We start from the raw sequence: 17,427 nt of genomic DNA, 5'->3' as shown, positions 1-17,427 counted from the left end.
CTTTTAAATCAAAGTAGACCTCTAGCACATAACAAAAATTTATTGAAAAACATATATCATATTCTCAGCTTAAATAGTCTTTGTTTTAAAAAAATACAACCTTTTATGTGATATTTGTTTATGATAATTGGTACAATTTAATCATTTTAAAATAATAATATTATTATTTTAAATTTTAAATTTTAAATTTTTATAATCTCACATATTTATATATTAAAATTTATGTATATTATAAATTTCATATTCAATTAATATTAATAAAATTATTAATTAATTTTATTTGGTATTTATTGAATGTATTGGATTTGGAATCTAGATAACATGTCATTTTTAGTAGTAGTTTAAAGAGGTTTTAAATTTCTTGAGAAAATTATGGAAATTCTCGCATGACTTTGAAAATTTTGGGTAGAATTTTTTGTAAATCTAAATTATAGCTATTAAGTTACTTTTTAAGTACTTATCCATTTCCAATATCAAAAACACGATTTAAACATTTCTCATACAATTTTTTTTAATAGAAATCCACAATCTCATTTGTAAAATCCAGACAAGTATACATTTTTATGCTCTAAAAGAAATATAAAATCTAAACTAATTTATTTAGTAATGTTGTTATTCGTCGTCTATTTAAAAATAAGAAAACGTAACCCTTAATTTTCATCGAAAAAGTTTTTATAGTGAAAAAGCGAAGAGTTTTGTTTTCTAGCAATTATCAAACAACTAATCTAACACTAAAATGACATCAAACGGCTCACCACTTCGATATATTGTCTTTGCAAACTAATCCCTTCTTTTGTTGGAGCGGTGCCCACATCATGCAACTGTTAGCATCATGGAGGAACAGAAGACAGGGGCAAGGTATTCATCATGGATGTTTCTTGCCTACATCTATTGCTTCGAAGAAGAGAAATTCCATGTCATCATGGCACCCTGCCCACTCACCTGCCAGCTTGGACAATGACAGGGACGACAACAAGGCATCTCCAATCCCTCCACGTGGCCACCTTATGGTTTGCGTGGGGAAGGAATGGCAGTGCTTCGTGATTAAATAGAGTATGTTATGTTGGGTTGTGTTATATTCTTTGCACGACTAGCCGCCCTAGTTAACCGGGGGGTTAGATCTGAGCCCCCTTCGTTGCACTGATTGCGCAGTAGGGGGGTCACAAGGGGTTTGAGGGGGGCAGGTAGCCCCCCTTTATGAGCTCCGGGGCAACTGGTGAGCTCCAGTATTGTAGCAATAATGCTACAACTCCTGGGGCTTCCTGTCTCTCATTTTATCAACCCGGTAGTTCGTACAAACTTGGAAGCGACGGTGCTATATGCACAAGTACTAGCTCTTGTCACAGCTGTCACTTGGTCAGCTGGCACAAGTCCGCTAGGGCTCAAGCCAACTTCTATAGGCTCTCAGAAGAAGCTTGCTAATTGATGGACGAAAGCTATTCTCAAAGGGAAGCTACTTTACTTGACAAAAAATGAACTGAAAGCAAATCAAAGCATGTAAACCTAGGAAACCCTAATTTAACTAGTCTAACCTCTATAATGCAAAGAATGTGAATGAAACTTCTACCAATGCTACTGTTACCTCTAATAAGAGAAAATGCATGGATCTAAGCTGCTTGCATCATAAAAGACATGTTTTTGTATTTTTCCTTTAAGTGTATGGAATGATTGTGATTGTGTGCTAATTAGGGTTTGGTTGTGCAGATGGGATGGAGAAGGAAGGACAGCGTGGGACAGGTTGGGGAGGCTAGGAGAGGTCCCTATGGATCCTTAGCATCCATCCACAGAGGTTCCTCACATTCACAAGCTCAACAACCGAGTGAGTGGCCTCCTACAGGATGGCTGCAGGGGATCCTACAGGATACTCAGAGGTTTCTACAGGATGTCTATAAACTGCTACAGGATGACCTACCATGGGGGTTTGAAGTGATGGAGGAGTGATGGAATGGTAGGGGGAGATGTGTAAGGTAGGGATAAGGCTGGTGATGGCTCAGAAGTGGATGAATAGGATGGGAAATGAGTGTAGGGAGTAGGTTGGAAGGTAAAGGGCTATGTCAACGAAAGGGCTAGAGAATGAAGTTACGTGAGGAGTGGGAGACTTTGGGAGATAACAGAGTGGAACAGAGGTCAAAGATGTGTTTGCATGCGTGATCAAGATGGAGGAGAAGGTAATGGAACGAGAGAGAGCAGTGTAAATGAAACAAATGCTTATGATTGTCACCAAACCGAAAATGCATTAACCTAGACTACCTGTGCTATGAATTTAATGAACAGCAATCCAAAACGTGAAGAGAAATGTGTATGAAACGGTGATGAAGGTGTGTGGTGCAGGTGTGAATGACATGGAAGCATCTACCATAACCGTGACTATATTGCAGCAATCATCAAGTAAAGAAATGCGTGTTTTTGGTGGTTAGTTATGGACTGCACCCCAATCTCCAAGAGAGATGGCAGTGAGCCTTAACAACCTTTTTGCTGGAGCTCCAATCGATTATATCTATCCTCTGCTACACTAAGCAAGTGGAAACAAATTCACCATAAGCAAATCCTATCTAACTCATGAAAAAGACCAAATTAACAACCTGTAATTCAAATTGCATGTGCAAATGAAAACTCAAAGTGCTGAAACGAAATGGAAACAACACTACAACAGAGGGGATCTATGGCTTTCAGGTTGGGCCCTAACCTGAGAGCTATAGTCTCCTTAAGAAAACTCAGAACTAGATCAGAATTTGCCTTCTTTATTCATAATTTGATGTCATGCCAAATTGGCTTACAAAAAGGAACAAAAACTGAGCTGTGCTCCAAAATTACAATAGTAATGCAAAAGTTTCAACAACCTATCAAAGGCTACGACCTCTATACTTATGCAAAACAGTGATCCAACAAGTGTCCTTGATTTTAGGAGCTCGGCTGTCCAACTAGAGTTTAACTGCTGATCCTGTAGGACAGTCATAAGTGCTATTCCTGTAGAACAGTTGTAACTGCTGTTCCTGTAGAACAGCTGGCTGCTTCTAAGCTCGGAGGGGAGATGGATTGGAGCTCGGAGTTCTTGGTGGGAATCACGAGGAATGTCCCCAAGACCGTGGACATCCTCTCCTAAAAACCAGCAGTGCCACCTCATTGTCTCCTTGTCTCCTTTTTCGTTGTCTTTTGCTCCCTTTTAATGCCAAAACCTGGAATCATAATGCATTAGTCACGTAGATAGAGTGCCTACCCTTCTTCCTACAAACAACATGAACAAACTAAGAAATGCATGCATAAGCAATAAAAAATGAATGGTTTGAGCAAGTAGAATAGGCCAAAATGAGCCCAAATTGTACCAAAATTGGGGCTCATCATCACCCCCCAGCTGAACCATTTGCTCATCCTTGAGCAACTCAGTCAAGATCCTCATCCTTCATGGCTTTCACTGCTCCTCTTACATCCCAAGCTTCTGTGGTGATGTCTTCTTTGTTGATATGAAACCCGGCTACTTTGTCCACCTTTTCCCATTGTGCATTGTCATCTTTCTCTGTACTTCCTTCAGCCAATCCTAGCAGCAATGGGGGGCTGAGTTTAAGGCCAATCCAGCTGGCCTGAAGTCTTTGCATGGATTTCTTGTAAAGGTTCACTCTTGCTAATGCTTCCCTCATCCGGGTTGGGGTATGGTATTCCCGGATCTTCAAACTATGTGCCAAAGTATGCCACCTGCGTGCACATGCCTGGGCAGCAGTTTCTCCCAATAATCTTTCCATGTCTTCAAAGTGGGCTATTGCTTGGGCCTGCTGGTCCATAAATCTCAAGGAAGCTGTGGGATCATTAGACAACTGTTGGCGGGCTGAGATGAGGGCAACCGGATCCTCTGGTTCTGCTCGAATGTACAGTGGCTCACTCACTTCTCGGCTCATGACCGATTTTTCTTCAGTTGCTCTCTGATCCTCATGATTTAGCCATGAAGCGAAGGCCATCAACTGCATATCACCCAAGGCGATATTGGGATCCCAAGAGACTTCATTAGGCAAAACCAGATTGTGGATGTAGAATTCTGCTAGCTTGGCTTTGTCTTCTGCTGAGCTAGTATTGCATAATTCGGCAAATTGCTGTGGGTGATGGACTTGTGCAATACCTCTTTGTGCTAATGTGTTTATCTGGAACTGTAGCCACTGATCCTTTAAGTACAACCCATAAGACTTTGCAGGATGTCTGCACTGCAGGGCTTCCATGGCCCAACTGGCCATGCAGGCCAGTTGTGTTTCCTTTTGTTTCAGCTGCTCTTTCAGAGCTTGTGTTTCAATTTGGCCCTGCTGTCTTGTTTCCTGTAGAAGTGTAATTGGCCCCTCAAGATGGGTGGTCAGCTCTTGTTTCCCTTGCTGCTCATTTGTGGTGTCCTTGGAGGAGGTTCCTACCCCTGCCCTTAGCTCCTGTAGCTGCAATTTCAACTTCTGGTTTTCTTCCTGTAGAAGTGCATGTTGGCAGCTAGCCACATGTTTTTCCATGGTGAATTCACTCCTGACCTCCCTAAGTTGATCTTGTAAAGGGCCTATGTCTGCCACACCCTTTGATTTAGCGATCTGCATCCATGTGTGGGAACAGACTCTTTCTTTCTCTAGTTCAAAAAATAAAGGTACAGTAAATTTTTGCGGTATGATCTTTCCCGTCTCCAAGAAGGTGTAGTAGGAGTTCAGATTCGGTGAAGGGCTAGGTTCAGGGATATGTTCTCTTTCTTCCTCTCCAGGAGGTGCTAGCTCACCCTTCTTTGGTGACGAGGGTCCTTCCCCTTCTCTTTGTTCGGTTTCCTGTAGCCGAGCCAAAGTATCCTGTAGGACATTTTCGGCTTCCTGTAGCCGGGTTTTTTCATCCAACAGATCTAACCTTTCTTGCCATGTGCTCTTCTTTGGACTTCCCTTTTCGTAGGTAACTGTAATCTTTGAGGGTGATTTTTCTTTGGGAGAAGCAGGGGTGTCTTCGATGACAATTGGGCTGCTGGACTGCGTCTGTGGTTTCCCTGTTTTTATCCGAACACTTCTCCGGGCTTTGAAGTAGAGAGGAGGGTCCCTCTTCCTCTTTCCTTTTGGCTTAGGTGGCGTACTGAGGCCAGCTAATACAGCCGCTGCCTCCCTGGCCAGAACATCCACCCTCTGCTCCTTTGATTTTGATTTTGCATGGCTTCCTGTAGAAGCCTGTTTCTGTGCTTTTGTGCTTCCTGTAGAAGCTGTTTTCAGGCTTCCTGTAGAAGCCTGCTTCTCCTTTCCTGTAGTGACGGGTGTCTTCACTTTCGCTCGCTTTGCTGCAGGGGTTTTATCTTTTTGTTTGCTTGTGAGTGCTGGAGAGGTAATTGGGCTGACGTGGCCTGCCCCAACTTTGTCCCTTCTGCTCTTTGACCTTATTTCCCTCGCTGACAGGATGGGGGTGTCCTCTTTTGCTCTGTCATCCTTTCCCTCCTCCTTCTCCTTTCCTTCTTTCTTCTGTGTTGGAGTCGGGATCTTTTGGCTTTTCCCTTTCTTACTCTCGGCTACTGGCTCTTCTTCTTCACCGCTAGAGGACCCCGTTTCTTCAAGCAACATCTTTATGTCCCCTTCCCTTGTTAAATTCCTAAATGATTCCCATGCGAGGGGGACTTTATATGAGTGGAGAGCATCCTCCACAAGAAGCTTGACTAACCCATGGTGGGCTACCTGATCCGGAATGCCGTCCTTGAGCTTTGTAGAGCACTCCATCAAGGACTGTAGTAAAAAGTAAGGAATGCTCAGCCTCTGTGCTGCAGGAAGGTCAATCCGGTGTCTTAGTTCATTGAGCAGCCTGAAGTGATACGCATATACGATGTTGTAACGACCCTCACAGGTGATATATTTCATAATTTGCAAACTGACTTCGTTCCATGGTGGCAACAGGCTTGTCCTCCTCACCCCATTTTTGTCCTCTGTGAATGATTCTTCAGGTGGGAAGAACTCTTTCTTGGCTTGCTGGCTTAGCTTTCGTTCTTCTTTATCCCACGGGAGACCCATAGGAAGCTCAGTGATTCTACTGATAGACTGCGGGGTGATCTTGAGGCTTAGGCCTCTGAAATTGACTGTGGCCAGCACCTTGGATTTTGGCCTCAGGGCCTGCAAGAATTCCTCGGCCACTTCCTCATCGTACCCCTGCAACTTATCACAAAAAGGCATCCATTGTGCTCTGGTGAAGAGCTCTACCACTGCCTGATTTCTTCTTAGTGTATTTGAATCAGTGGGCTCTCGCCTGATAAATCCACCCGGCATGATGGCACAATTTTCTTAACCGGAGGTGGTGATGGTGGAAGAGAGTTTAGTTTCGGTGACAGAGTGCAGAACAATGCGTATAACCCACAAAAATTTTACAACACAGTCTAACCACGCAACAATCCTGTAGAATTGCAGTATGGGCACACAGACAGCAATTTGTCTACTTCCTCATTTACCCAGACAGTAACTGACAATCCTACCACCTTAAATGAGCAATTGCATGAGGAGTCCAGGGTTACCTCGTTACTCGGCCACCTTTTTTACGTGAACACCCGCGTTCCTGTAGAAGACTGCGTTCCTGTAGAGACTGCTTCCTGTAGGACTGCGTTCTTGTAGAAACTGTTCCCTGTAGGAGCAGTATGCAAACTTCAGGGAGGACTGCAATTGGACTGCGGTTGAGGTGCGCTTCACCGGTGTTCTGGTAGCCGAAAACTTGGCGTATCAACGTGCCGAGGAAATCAGAAGAGCCACTCAAGTTTTGAAGTGGAGGTTGATGAATACATGCGCATAATCTAGCCGATTAGATTTTGAATCGGCGCAGCTCGTGGCACGGGGGGTGAGCTGTCCCCGCCGGACCGTTGGGCGACGTCACCCATCATTCGCCTGCATATTCACTCGCTACCGCATTCATTCCCACAGATCTGCCGCCGCCCTTTTCGGTTAAACTCGTTTCTCGGTTGACAGGACTATCTTCATGTGCGTGCTGCGTGTTTTCTTTGTCGTGGCTGCCACCCGATCATCCGACTATACCATAACTAGCCGACGTGGCCAGTCAACTGGCCATACGGCTGCTCAACCATTCACTCTTACGCCATGCAAACAAATCAAAGTAATATTCATGCGATTTGATGGAGAGAAGGTTGAGACACTTACCTGCGCGCGTCTGCACACGATTTTCAGTTTTTGGACGACGGATCTACCTGCTGCACGCGGCTTACACAGACCCAGAGGCTCATGGTTACAGGTTGCTGACGCTGGAGTGGATGGTTTTGCTTTCAAGCGCCCGCGTTTCATCTCGGATGGCGGTGCTATGGACGGTATTCACTCGAGCAGGTTGAACTGTTACAGGATCCCCGCGAGGGGTCTCGTCACAGTCCTTTCTCCTTGGGTGCATGCTGCACGCTGGCGGTTCTGGCTTCTCGATCACGATCCCAGCGCTCTTGATGCATATGGTATGAGATCTCGTCATTTGTTACCTTTGGAAATGGCTTTCCCGCGAGAACTCATCGATTTTCTTTGTGGGTGCAGGGACTTGGCCGCATGTCGACACGGGTGGTGGAGCAAGGTAACAGCGTCGTGCATGGGCCCAAAAGAGGCTTGCATGCATCCACACCAACCCGTAGTCATCAGATCTGCTCATGAAATGCATTCTGGGCCGTTCTGAGCTTCTACAGGAAGTTTCCTGTAGAAATACAGAGCTTCCTGTAGACAGGCAGCTCTTCCTGTAGAAATTTGCACCTTCCTGTAGAAACTGGCACCTTCCTGTAGAAAATCTGTGTCTTCCTGTAGGAGACTCAATTTATAATGAAAGTGCACATACCTTGAAGAACATAAGCATTCTTGGAGGAGGTGCTGGTGAGGTGTCCTGGCTGCATGATAAGGACTTTTGGCCTTGAGTTGAGAGGCTTCCTCTCCTCCATAGAACACCTGCAATCTGCATGCAAATTTCACATAATGACTTATTGATCTTGTATTTTTTCTTTTTTTGTTTTTTTTTTTTTTTTTTTTTTGAAAGATAGCAGGGGCGCCTCAATGAGGTTTTCACCCCTACCACCTGCCTTAAGCGCCTCAGAGAGGTTTTCACTCAAGGATCTTTATCTTTTTTTTTTTTTTTTTGGAAGATAGCAGGGGCGCCTCAATGATGTTTTCACCCCTACCACCTGCCTTGGGCGCCTCAGAGAGGTTTTCACCCAAGGATCTTTATTAATTTTTTTTTTTTTTTTTTTTTTTTTTTTTTTTTTTTTCAGATTCTTCAGGGTGTGCCCAAAGCAGGGGCAGGACCCTTCTCTATGACCAATACTACCTTCTCCATTGTTTTGATGAACTCTTGTCTTGAGGGAGGCTTCCTGTAGATCTTCAATCGATGCCCATTGACAAGCATGGGAATGGCTTCCTCATCAATGGTTCGAATGAGGACAGATCCATTGTCATGACACTTTTCCACTGAATATGGTCCCAGCCATCTGGTTCTCAACTTCCCCTTGAAATCTTTGTATCTGGAATCATACAACAAAGCCCAATCTCCCAGCTGAAATTGTTTGTCATGGAGATGTTGGTCATGCCACACCTTCCTCTGAAGTTGAACCACTTCTGAGTGAAGGAGGGCCTGCATGCAATGCTCATCCAGTCCATTCAGCTGCAATAACCTTTCTTGCTGTGCATGGCTGAGATCTAGGTCCAACTGAGCTGCCATCCTCAAAGTGTTATACTCAAACTCAATGGACAGCAAAGCTTTCTTCCCATAGACCAGCTCATAAGGTGTGAAGCCGGTGGTGGTCTTCCAAGTGGTGTTGTAAGCCCATGTGGCTTCAACCAGGCGATCTGCCCAGTATTTTCTGCTGCTGCTCACCACTTTGGTCAAGATCCCTTCTAATTCTCTATTGGTGACTTCCACCTGCCCATTTGCTTGAGGATGATAGGGGGTGGAAGTCCTATGCTTGATCTTGTGATGAGCTAGTAGATCTTCAACCAAGTTGGATGTGAACTGGCTCCCTTGATCGGTCACCAGCTCTCTTGGGTAGCCAAACTTGTAGAAGATATTCTCTCTTAAGAACTCGACCACCTTCTCTTCTGTTGCTGCTTTGATTGCTTTAGTCTCTGCCCACTTTGTCAAGTAGTCAGTACACACATTGATGTAGGATCTCTGCCTCGAAGAGGGATTGATTGGACCCACAAAGTCCATGCCCCACTTCTCAAATGGCTCAAGAGTCACTTGAGGTTGGAGAGGCATCTCATCCCTTTGGGTCGGTTTCCCCATTCTTTGGCATTGGTCACACTGGCTGACATATCTTCTGACATCTTGATGAAGTGTGGGCCAATAGTAGCCTGCCTGCAGGATCTTGAAGGCAGTTCTCTTTGCTGCAAAATATCCTCCACAAGGCCCATAATGACAGGTGAGGAGGATGTCAAAGACTTCCTCTTCCCTTACACAACGCCTTAAGATCTGATCGGGGCCAAGCTTGAACAGGTTGCCCCCGATCCAAGTAAATGAGGCACTTTTCTGATGATTCTGCTCTTCTCTTTTGAAGAGAGGTGCGGAGGGAACTGAGCTGAAACAAGGTAGTTTGCTATATCAGCAAACCATGGAGAGAGTACTGAGATAGCAAACAGATGCTCATCAGGCATCTGGTCATCCACCGTCCCATCTTCATCTGCAGACAAATCCAATCTAGATAAAAAGTCAGCAACAACATTTTCTCTACCTGGTTTATCAACAATGGTTAAATCAAACTGCTGCAATAAAAGTAACCATCTAATAATACGAGCATTCACATCTGGTTTATTCATCAAATATCTAATAGCAGCATGGTCAGTATGTACAAATGTTTGATATCCAGTGATATAATGACGGAACTTGTTTAGTGCATGGACTACAACTAAGAACTCTTTCTCGGTTACAGTGTAATTCAGCTCTGCTTTGGACAAGTTTTTGCTAACGAAGTAAATGGCATATGGAAGCTTTTGCTCAACTTGTCCTAAGGCTGCACCTATGGCTTTGTTCGAGGCATCAGTGTGGATGTGGAAAGGTAGGGCCCAGTTTGGACCTCTCAGGATTGGTGCTGACACCAACTTGTCCTTTAACTCATTCAAACTCTTCTGACAATCGTCAGTCCACCTAAACTCCACATCTTTTGCCAATAGGCCAAACAATGGTGAGGCTAACTTGCTGAAGTCCTTAATGAATCTCCTGTAGTATCCCACTAATCCCAAGAAACTCCTAACATCCCTGACCTTTTGGGGAGGTGGAACCTTCTTGATTAGAGCAATTTTGTTGGGATCCACCTGTAACCCTTGGCAAGAGATGGTATGGCCTAGCACGGTCCCTTCAGTCATTAGGAATTCACATTTTTCAGGGCTAAGGGACAAGTTCATCTCGATGCACTTGGTGAGGACTTTTCCCAAGTTGGACAATGCTTCCTGGAAGTTAGCCCCGTAAGGAGTAAAGTCATCCATATAGATTTCTACTGCATCATGGACCAACTCTGAGAAGATGCTCAAGACAACTCTCTGAAAGGTAGCAGGAGCATTGCATAGTCCAAAGGGAAGGACTCGGTAGGCAAAGGTACCCCAAGGACAAGTGAAGGTGGTCTTATCTTGGTCTTCCGGGCTGATTTGGATTTGATTGTACCCGCTAAACCCATCCAGGAAAGAGAAGAACTTCTTTCCTGCCAGTCCATCCAACACTTGATCTATGAAAGGTAGAGGGAAATGGTCTTTCTTGGTAGCTTTGTTTAGCTCACGGTAATCCACACAGATTCTCCACTTCCCATTCTTCTTGGGAACCAACACTAGAGGGGACACCCATTCACTATCTGAGATGGGGTAGATGAATCCGGCATCCAACAGTTTCTGCAATTCTTCCTTGACAATGTCTTTAAGTGCTAGATTCATTCTCCTCTGAGGTTGCCTAACCGGTTTACAATCCTCTTTGATGTATATATGATGTGTACAGACCGAGGGATGGACTCCTTTCATCTCTTTATAGCTCCAAGCAAAAGCATCTAGGTGGTTGGCCAACAGACTACACAGCTCCTTTTCCTGGGAAGGAGATAGGGAGGAGCTGATTTTCAATGCTCTCTCAGGGCCGAACTCCACATTCTTAACTCTGGGAGTGACAAGGTTGGTTGTACAAAGATCCACTAAGGTGCTAGCTTGGGCATCCCCCACCAATTTTTCTAAAGGTAGTGCACTGGTAGGTGGGTTTTGGATCAGAGTCTCAATCAAGTCATCCTCGGTTGGGGGGTTTCTTTTAGTGGTATCTAGGGTACACAGAGGTGCTGAATACACCTCGTCTTCTTCTCCTTCCTCCAACCAGAGTGGTAAATCATGCTCTAAAGAAGGTTGGGCAGGAGGGTATAGGACTAGCTGCTTGGACATGGGACCATTTTTGATGGTCATGTTTCCTGCCCGACAACTTATGTAAGCATCTGCAGTAGCTAACCAAGGCCTTCCCAAGATGAGAGGATATCCAGTAAGCTTGGCCTTTGGTTGCAGAACCAGGAAGTCTGCAGGGTATTCCCAAGAATCGATGGAGACCATGACATCCTCCACAATCCCTTCGGGAGTCACGGTGGAGCGGTCTGCTAATTGCAGTACTGTCGAGGTCTTCCTCAAGGAACCCTGAAGATTGAGTTTAAGCATGGTATCCCTGGTCATCACATTGATGGCCGCCCCCAGATCAATCAAGGTGTGGGGGATAATGGTGCCATTGATGTGAACATTTACTACAGGACTTCTAGGATCTAGGTACTTTGGGCAGATGACTTGTCCTAGCATAAGGTCAGACAGTTGTCCTATGACATTGATAGTTGAGGCATCTTTCTTCCGTCTGCCTGGGTGTTTGAAACACTTCTCCTTAACCAGTTTGTTGTAAATGGGCACATCCTTGATAGCTTGGAGAAGGGGTATCTTCACACACAACTGCTTGAGCTCTCCCAGAAGCTCATCCTCCTCTGGGTTGGGTTGTGTGGTGGCTGTTAGTCTCTCAGGAAAGGGTGGAATAGGCTTTGGTTCACTCTCCTGATGGTCTTCCTCATCCTCTGGGGGAGGAGGTTGGCGATCTGGAAGAGTCTTTCCAGATCTAAGATTGATCTCCTGGATCTCCACAGCATAGGTAGGGCATGAGGTCTCCCCAGTATATACCTGCTGAGCCTGTCTATTGTTGGGGTTTGGGTTCAGTTGAGCAGGCATCTGAGGTTGCCTTGGAGGAGCAGGAGGTAAAGGCTGAGGTTGAACTGGTGGTGGAGGCAAAATGGCAGGAGGAGTGTTGTATTGGGGCCTCCACCCCGGCTGAGGTGCACTCCATTGAGGCTGTGACTGGGCATGTGAATGATATGAATGAGAAGTAGGTTGAGTAGGGTACTGAGGTGGATAAGACCATGGAGGAGGCATGGACCAAGAAGGATGAGCAGGGGGACCCCAAGAAGGCATGGGAGTCGATTGGTTGGGGTTATAATAAGCTTGTGGTGCCCCTTGCATCCCCTGCTGATAAGGTCTAGGTCCTTGTGGCCTCCTTTGGTTGATGAAGTAGAGAGGTTCAGTGGGGGCTTCGGTTCCCTGGTACATGGCTTTAAACCCAGGTAAGGTTGGACACTGATTTGTTGGGTGGTCCTCCTCACAAACGAAACACACTTCAACCGAATGTAATGGGCATTCGTTCTTAGGGTGTCTTCTGGTGCACCTAGGGTAGAAGACAGCCAAGGCTCTCTCAGCTTCCTCTTTCTTCTGCTGGATCCTGAATGTGTCCAGCTGCATGGCAATGGTCTGTCTCACCTCACTCTTAAGATCTTCTAATTGGTTGGTAAACTCATGTTTGGAGAAAGGGACACCAGTGGAGAGGAGATTTCCTCTACCTCGTTTCCTAGCTGCCCTGGAATGATTTCTAAACACAGTTTTGATGTCCTCATAAGGCAGTTGGTAAATGTCCCCCCTAGCTAACATGTGAAGGGTGTCTAAGAGATCTTCAGGGACTCCTCGGAGTAGAACCAACTTGAGGGATTCAGGGTCAAGTGTGCACCTGGCCCGCTTATAGCTAAGTTGGAACCTCTCCTCATAATCCTCTAAAGACTCATCATTCCCCATGGTCATCCGAAAGATCTCTCCCCTGGTTTCCTTAGACCTACAGTAATCCCTATACTTGGTATTGAAGGCTTGCTGCATCTGAGCCCAAGTAGTGATACTATTCCCAGGTAATCCCATGAACCAGCGTAGTGCTGCATCCTTAAGGGTTGAAGGGAAAAGCTTCAGCTTTTGCTCATCTTCAGTATAGTCATAGGTTCTACAAAGGACATCAAACTCAAACAAAAAGGTATCAGGATCCTCAGTGGTCAGTCCATGGAAGTGAGGCAAGGCGGAGGGGCTAATGTTCTTCATTTTCATCTCTCCATTGGTCTCTCGGATGGGGAAAGCTCCTTCTATTCTCTCATCTTCTCTTCTATTATCAGCCATGGCTTCAGATGGAGTGGTCTCTAACTCTTCTTCTTCTATAGGGTCTTGGTATATCTCAGGATGTTCACCTATAGGTTCCTCTGGGTCACTGTCACCAAAGAAGAGAGAAGGGTGACTTAGTGATGTGGTGGGGGTGTTGGGTAGGAATTTGCCTGATCTATCTCGGTTCCTACGAGGCATGAAATGGAAAAGACTTTTCTTTTTTTGATTGCTTTTGCTTTTTCTTTGGTACCTGCAAAACTGAAACAGAGTGATCTACAACTAACTATCTTGCTCAAATGAAATTGCGGAATTGGAAAGCTAATCTAGGAAAGCGAGAAATACTAATCTATGAAAGCAGGAAATACTAAGCTAAGAAAGCAGGAAATGCTAATCTATGAAAGCAGGAAATACTAAGCTAGGAAAGCAGGAAATGCTAATCTATGAAAGCAGGAAATACTAAGCTAGGAAAGCAGGAAATACTAAGCTACTTTTGCAGAATGGAAATGAAATAGACTACTGAGCAGAAGTAAGAGTACGAAAGTAGAAGAAAAGCAACAATTACTAATACTCTGACGCTTCCCCGGCAACGGCGCTAAAAAGGATGGTGAGCTCCAGTATTGTGGCAATAATGCTACAACTCCTGGGGCTTCCTGTCTCTCATTTTATCAACCCGGTAGTTCATACAAACTTGGAAGCGACGGTGCTATATGCACAAGTACTAGCTCTTGTCGCAACTGTCACTTGGTCAGCTGGCACAAGTCCGCTAGGGCTCAAGCCAACTTCTATAGGCTCTCAGAAGAAGCTTGCTAATTGATGGACGAAAGCTATTCTCAAAGGGAAGCTACTTTACTTGACAAAAAATGAACTGAAAGCAAATCAAAGCATGTAAACCTAGGAAACCCTAATTTAACTAGTCTAACCTCTATAATGCAAAGAATGTGAATGAAACTTCTACCAATGCTGCTGTTACCTCTAATAAGTGAAAATGCATGGATCTAAGCTGCTTGCATCATAAAAGACATGTTTTTGTATTTTTCCTTTAAGTGTATGGAATGATTGTGATTGTGTGCTAATTAGGGTTTGGTTGTGCAGATGGGATGGAGAAGGAAGGAAAGCGTGGGACAGGTTGGGGAGGCTAGGAGAGGTCCCTAGGGATCCTTAGCATCCATCCACAGAGGTTCCTCACATTCAGAAGCTCAACAACCGAGTGAGTGGCCTCCTACAGGATGGCTGCAGGGGATCCTACAGGATACTCAGAGGTTTCTACAGGATGTCTATAAACTGCTACAGGATGACCTACCGTGGGGGTTTGAAGTGATGGAGGAGTGATGGAATGGTAGGGGGAGATGTGTAAGGTAGGGATAAGGCTGGTGATGGCTCAGAAGTGGATGAATAGGATGGGAAATGAGTGTAGGGAGTAGGTTGGAAGGTAAAGGGCTATGTCAACGAAAGGGCTAGAGAATGAAGTTACGTGAGGAGTGGAAGACTTTGGGAGATAACAGAGCGGAACAGAGGTCAAAGATGTGTTTGCATGCGTGATCAAGATGGAGGAGAAGGTAATGGAACGAGAGAGAGCAGTGTAAATGAAACAAATGCTTATGACTGTCACCAAACCGAAAATGCATTAACCTAGACTACCTGTGCTATGAATTTAATGAACAACAATCCAAAACGTGAAGAGAAATGTGTATGAAGCGGTGATGAAGGTGTGTGGTGCAGGTGTGAATGACATGGAAGCATCTAACATAACCGTGACTGTATTGCAGCAATCATCAAGTAAAGAAATGCGTGTTTTTGGTGGTTAGTTATGGACTGCACCCCAATCTCCAAGAGAGATGGCAGTGAGCCTTAACAACCTTTTTGCTGGAGCTCCAATCGATTATATCTATCCTCTGCTACACTAAGCAAGTGGAAACAAATTCACCATAAGCAAATCCTATCTAACTCATGAAAAAGACCAAATTAACAACCTGTAATTCAAATTGCATGTGCAAATGAAAACTCAAAGTGCTGAAACGAAATGGAAACAACACTACAGCAGAGGGGATCTATGGCTCTCAGGTTGGGCCCTAACCTGAGAGCTATAGTCTCCTTAAGAAAACTCAGAACTAGATCAGAATCTGCCTTGTTTATTCATAATCTGATGTCATGCCAATTTGGCTTACAAAAAGGAACAAAAACTGAGCTGTGCTCCAAAATTACAATAGTAATGCAAAAGTTTCAACAACCTATCAAAGGCTACGGCCTCTATACTTATGCAAAATAGTGATCCAACAAGCGTCCTTGATTTTAGGAGCTCGGCTGTCCAACTAGAGTTTAACTGCTGATCCTGTAGGACAGTCATAAGTGCTGTTCCTGTAGAACAGTTGTAACTGCTGTTCCTGTAGAACAGCTGGCTGCTTCTAAGCTCGGAGGGGAGATGGATTGGAGCTCGGAGTTCTTGGTGGGAATCACGAGGAATGTCCCCAAGACCGTGGACATCCTCTCCTAAAAACCAGCAGTGCCACCTCATTGTCTCCTTGTCTCCTTTTTCGTTGTCTTTTGCTCCCTTTTAATGCCAAAACCTGGAATCATAATGCATTAGTCACGTAGATAGAGTGCCTACCCTTCTTCCTACAAACAACATGAACAAACTAAGAAATGCATGCATAAGCAATAAAAAATGAATGGTTTGAGCAAGTAGAATAGGCCAAAATGAGCCCAAATTGTACCAAAATTGGGGCTCATCAGCAACGCCCCGGGAAATTTTTTTTTGGACCCTATATTAGGTTGGGCGGACCTACCTATGGTTTTGTGCATGGTTTTCGCACATGGTTTTGGACGTGATGGTTTTCGTTCCATGGTATTGGATGCTTTGACATGTATAAATATGTATTGCAACATTGAAAGAAACATAATGAAAAATCAATTTGGTAGTCCCGATTTTGGGATCTAGGGGAAAATCTTTGTGTGTATGTGTTTTATGTGTTATTCTCTCACATTGTTTATTTTCTGTGTTTTAGAATTCGTATGCAGGTAATTTTTGTACGAGGTTAAAACCTACATTTGGTATGAGAGTTGTTTTGGCTTCAAGGGGACGCCTTTGTTGTTGAGGGGTTTCGCTCGAGCCTATGGTAGACCTTGTTCAGTGGGAGATCTGCGGGATCGATTCTAGTGGTAAAAGAAGATGGCGAGTAGTGGAAAGATAGAGATCGAGAAATTTAATGGTCAGAGTTTTGAGTTGTGGAAACTCAAGAGGGAGGATCAGTTGGTGGATAAAGATCAGTGGATCGTGGTAGATCGGGGTACTAAACCAACGGGAGTGTCCGATGAAGAATGGAAGAAGTTGGATCGGAAGGCAAAGAGCACAATATGATTGTCTGTCTCAGATTCAGTATTGTTGAATGTATTAGGGGAAGCTACTACGAAGGATTTGTGGGACAAGTTAGGGACTTTGTACCAATCTAAGTCTCTGGTGAATAAATTGTTCCTACGGAAAAAGCTGTATAACCTGGGGATGAAAGATGGAGACTCAGTGAAAAAGCATCTGAATGCATTTAATACTGTGGTAAGTCAGTTATTATCTGTTGATATTAAAACTTCAGATGAAGATAAGTGCATCATTTTGTTGTGTTCTCTACCAGATTCGTGGGATAGTCTGGTTATTGCAATAGGTAGCAATGCAATTACCTTGCAGTTTGATTAAATAGTCTCATCCTTACTGACGGAGGAGATGAGATGGAAAAATATGGAGAGCTAGAATGGTGATGCCTTGTCTGTATGAGGAGAGTCCCAAAACAGAAACAAAAATAAGTCATCAAGTGGGAGATCTAAATCTAGAGGGAGATCTAAATCTCTAGGAAAACCTGTAAAGGTGGTGTGTTGGAAATGCGGAAAGGAAGGGAACTACAAAAGGAACTGTAAATCTAAAGCTCCTGACAAAGGAAAGGGATTTGATGATTCTCCTTCTACAGAGGCGAAAACCACCTCAGATGAAGGTGGGGATGTGTACTTGGCTTCTTCAAGTACACATGTAGATCATGAGGCATGGTTGATT

Source organism: Pinus tabuliformis, chromosome 1_2 (assembly GCF_031772625.1).
Source record: "Pinus tabuliformis cultivar Carrire ecotype Pingquan chromosome 1_2, CPIR1, whole genome shotgun sequence".
Lineage (NCBI taxonomy): Eukaryota > Viridiplantae > Streptophyta > Pinopsida > Pinales > Pinaceae > Pinus > Pinus tabuliformis.
Note: the sequence above shows the minus strand (reverse complement) of the source record.